The sequence below is a fragment of the Malaclemys terrapin genome, chromosome 7 (assembly GCF_027887155.1).
Source record: "Malaclemys terrapin pileata isolate rMalTer1 chromosome 7, rMalTer1.hap1, whole genome shotgun sequence".
NCBI lineage: Eukaryota > Metazoa > Chordata > Testudines > Emydidae > Malaclemys > Malaclemys terrapin.
In genome coordinates, this window is record NC_071511.1 from 87,348,841 (window position 1) to 87,353,971 (window position 5,131).

The window sequence follows — 5,131 nt, forward strand, 5'->3', positions numbered from 1 at the left end:
TTGAGTGGACTTGTAGGCTCTAAAGTTTTACAGTGTTTTGTTTTCGAGTGCAGTTAATATAAAAAAATATAAATCTACATTTCTAAGTTACACTTTCACAATGAGATTGCACCACAGTACTTGTATGAGGTGAATTGAAAAATACTATATCTTTTGTTTATCTTTTTTACAGTGCAAATATTTGTAATAAAAATAATATAAAGTGAGCACTGTACACTTTGTATTCTGTGTTATTGAAATCAATATATTTGAAAATGAAGAAAAACATCCAAAAATATTTATAATAAATTTAAATTGGTATTCTGCTTAACAGTGTGATTAAAACTGCTATTGATCATGGCTACTTTTTTTAATCTTGTGATGAATATGTGATTTATTTTTTTTAATCATGTAGCATCCCTACTTCAGCCTTGTGCCTTCTTCTGCTCCCACAGTATCTGGTTATCTCACAACAACACCATGGCCCTGTAATGTGCTATTCACATTTAAGCTGTTATAAGAAGTGGTAGCTGCTGCTGGCCTCAATGCATTTCCCAGTCAGCAAGTGCTCTCAGGTTGTGAACAAAGAAAGGTATAAATTTACAAAATCAGTCCTTGAGCTGACTCAGGAAAATGTTTTCAGGGTGGCTGTCTGTTAAGCTTTGGCAAACTGTAGACAAAGGAGGAAATTGAATAAGAAAGCACAGCATTTGCTTAGGTTACATTTTTTCTGCTTGACTGTATGCATTTAGTAGCATTTAAACAGTGAACGTTAGACTCCACACTATCAATGGGGCTTTTGGCCATAAAGTTTATATTTCAGTTTTAGCCCCATCTAAAGTTGCATTAGCAGAATCTGTGAAAGCTGGTAGGATCTCAACACAAGGTTCTATGGCTCTAGCTTAGTGGCTGTAAGAGAGGACAGCAGAAGCCATCTAGTAGATCTCTTAGCCCTGGTCTACACTACGAGTTTAGGTCGAATTTAGCAGCGTTAGATCGATTTAACCCTGCACCCGGCCACACGACGCCGCCATTTTTGTCGACTTAAAGGGCTCTTAAAATCAATTTCTGTACTCCTCCCGGGTGAGGGGATTAGCGCTGAAATCGATGTCGCCGGGTCATATTTGGGGTAGTGTGGATGCAATTCGATGGTATTGGCCTCCAGGAGCTATCCCAGAGTGCTCCATTGTGACCGCTCCATACAGCACTTTCAACTCAGATTCACTAGCCAGGTACACAGCAAAAGCTCCGGGAACTTTTGAATTTCATTTCCTGTTTGGCCAGCGTGGTGAGCTCATCAGCACAGGTGACCATGCAGTCCCAGAATCGCAAAAGAGCTCCAGCATGGACCGAATGGGAGGTACTGGATCTGATCACTGTTTGGGGAGACGAATCCATGTTATCAGAACTCCATTACAAGAGATGAAATGCCAAAATATTTGAAAAAATCTCCAGGCATGATGGACAGAGGCTACAAAAGGGACCTGCAGCACTGCCACTTGAAAATTAAGGAGCTCAGGCTTTCCTACAAGCTGCGCCCTCCTTTCCCACATACCAAGCAAAGCCCGTTGAGTCCTGCGGTTTTCCTGTTAACGTGCAGCAGCAGAAACCAAACTAACCCCTCCCCCCATCCAATTCTCTGGGATGATCACTTTATCCCTCCCCCCCACCACATGGCTGGTATCAGGGAAGATCCCTTCAGAAACCAAACTATCCCCCCACCATCCAATTCTCTGGGATGATCGCTTTATCCCTCCCCCCACCGCGTGGCTGGTATCAGGGAAGATCCTCCCCCTCCCCCCAGCTTGGCTAACTACAGGGAAGGATTTCTTTTCAGTCACAGGCAAACAGCCCAGTAGGAATGGCCACCTCTGTCCCCTTAATTAAATTCCCATATTTCAACCAGGTTACCATGAACAATATCACTCTCCTGAGGATAACACAGCGAGATAAAGAACGGATGTTGCTTGAATGCCAGCAAACACCGGGACCATACGCTGCCAGGCTTTGTCATGCAATACCAGATTACTTGCGGAATTAGGCTGCACTGCCAAGAAACCTTGTGGCAAGGCTTTTGGAGTACCTCCAGGAGAGCTTCATGGAGACGTCCCTGGAGGATTTCCGCTCCATCCCCAGACATGTTAACAGACTTTTCCAGTAGCTGTACTGGCCGCGAATGCATCCCAAGTCCTCAGGGCAAATTAATCATTAAAAAACGCTTGCTTTTAAACCATGTTTTATATTTACAAAGGTACACTCACCAGAGGTCCCTTCCATGGCCTCATTGTCTGGGGGTTGGGAGGGTGCTTCAGTCAGGCATAGAGAAAGATCCTGGCTGTTGGGGAGAACGGAGTGCTGTGTGCTCTCCGCAAGCTCGTCGTCATCCTCCTCCTCCTCCTCTTCCCCATCCGCAGAATCCTCAGGCATGGCTGATATTACCCCCGCCTCAGAATCCACGGTCAGAGGTGGGTAATGGTGGCGGCCCCCCTAGAATTGCATGCAGCTCAGCGCAGAAGCGGCATGTCTGCGGCTCTGACCCGGAGCGACCGTTTGCCTCCTTTGTTTTTTGATAGGCTTGTCTGAGCTCCTTAACTTTCACGCGGCACTGTAGTGAGTCCCTATTGTTTTGGCATTTCGTCTTTTGGAATGTAGTTCTGCTAGCACTGAATCCTCTCCCCATATAGCGATCAGATCCAGTACCTCCCGTACAGTCCATGCTGGTGCTCTTTTTCGATTCTCGGACTGCATGGTTACCTGTGCTGATGAGCTCTGCATGGTCACCTGTGCTCTGCACACTGGGCAAACAGGAAATGTAATTCAAAAGTTCACGGGGCTTTTCCTGTCTACCTGGCCAGTGCATCCGACTTCAGATTGCTGTCCAGAGAGGTCACAATGGTGCGTGTGGGATAGCTCCCGGAGGCCAATTCCGTCGAATTGCGGCCACACTAACCCTAATCCGAAATGCAATACCGATTTCAGCGCTACTCCCCTCGTCAGGGAGGAGTACAGATATCAATATTAAGAGCCCTTTATATCGAAGTAAAGGACTTCGTTGTGTGGACGGGTGCAGGGTTAATTCAGTTTAACGCTGCTAAATTCGAGATAAACTCCTAGTGTAGACCAGGCCTAAGAGCAGAGTGCCCCACCCAAAGCCCTATTATCAGACATATAAAGCCAAAAAACCGGAGTCATCTACAACAGCTACAGAACCAAAACTAGTCAGTCAAAAGGCTAATGTGACAATGGATCCTCTATGAAGCTCACTATGGCTTTCATTATGCAGCTCTGATTTTTCAACAGAAGCACCTGTCTAGTATGGTAATGAGCACTGTAGAAAACAATGATAAACAGATCAGCTAGCAGAATTATAACAATGGTTGGATCAGTCCTAACCGCTCTCCCTCCTATCAACTCCAGAAACCATCAGGGTTGCCAAGATTTTCTCCATCTCAAACCTTCATATCACTCTGCTTGTTTCTCAAGAGAGCCCTACCTTAGAACTCACTAGAGGACTCCCTTTTCACCCCACCTGCCTTTCCCATGTGTCCATTACCTGATATCCTGAGGATGAATCCACACTAAGACCATCAGTTTCGTTTATAGCACTTATTCTTCTGAGAGAATTTAAAAAAACGGATTCCTGCTGAAAAAGAACCCAAAAGCTCAAAAGCCCTGTTAAATCTTGGGAGAATTAGAACCTGAAATGAAACACAGGAGCTGCTTAACATATGGACAATTTTCAAGAACTGATTAAAATTCATCTTCTCCCTGACATTCACCCTATCGCTACAGAAATTCAAATGAAGGAAAACCCTGAGGACCAGATCTCAGCTGGTATAATCAGCATCATGCCACTGAAGTCCATTTTCACCAGGGAGTAGATCTTGGAAACCCATTATCTGAACTGTTCTTTATTGATCTTTATAAATGATGTCCATTAACATACTATGTGGGCACCCAGTTACTCTCCCATTGTGACATGTGATACCTCAGCAATAAGGCCTCTGTTGGATACTAAATGCTGGAAGGAGGAAAGCAGGAGAGGCCAAAGAAATATGCATGTTTAATACTAGGCTGGCTCAACATTCTTCACACTGTTCATGATCATCTGGTGGTGTGTGTCAGCATAACCCCATTATTGTCACTGCTCGTGATCATCTGCTGGCGTATGTCAGCATAACCTCATTACTGTCAATGGAGGTATGTTGATTTACATCAGCAGAGGGGCTGGCCCCTTATGTTTTCACAGATAAAAGAATGAGCTTACTTCTTGGCATCAATATGTCAGAGTTACTATAGCAAGGGCAAAACTGAGTTAGTCCAATTATAAGTTAGTTTGTGGGGGAAAGTTTACAAGCCTTTCATGTCTCCTGAATTTTGAAATTGCTCTATAATAGATTGATATGGTCTCTAGATTCTGTTCATCATATGATGTGTACTGCTTCCAATGGCTAGCTGGAAAGCTGTCAATGCAATTAGTGAGTTCCTTTCCACCTTCAGGGACCTTGAGAGGATTAGAGGCTGTAAAGGTAAGCTGTGCACGCTGCAGTGTGGAAGTACTGACCAAAGACAGTAAGGGGAAGTTTGTGTGGACTTGGTCACCAGGATGGATATCATTTCCCATGCCCCAGGTACAGGTTTAGTAATTACAGGTCACCGAAAGATTTATAGCCAGGGATAATGGATTGCGCTCTCTTGCTGTGATTAATGCACACTTGGTCTGTGTGTCAGGGCAACAATCAAACTTGGAAGCCACCATGGGAAATGCTTGCATTTTGATGCTCCAGCCTCCTGAAAATCATACTTTGCTGTGAAAACTAAAGGGATGGAGGATGGGAGCTGTGAACTGAAGGAAGGGTGCTCAGAAGGAGGAAGAGTTCATGGGGGTGGAGGGTTAGAATCTGAGAGCAGGAGACAAACAATGGCATGTGCTTTACAAGGCTGTAAGCACCTAGAAGGGCAAGACCATTTGGCAGATGGGTGGGTTTTTGCACGAGGTTTAGAATTCAAATTGCAGTCTTTATTCCCTACTCTGCAGTGGGATCTGGCATTAGTACCAGGGTGCCCTCTGGGAAGATCGCATCGTTGAGATTGGAAGCCCTGCATTTCTGATTGTCCTGTTCCTTATTGCTCCTCCTGCATGGAACAGAGT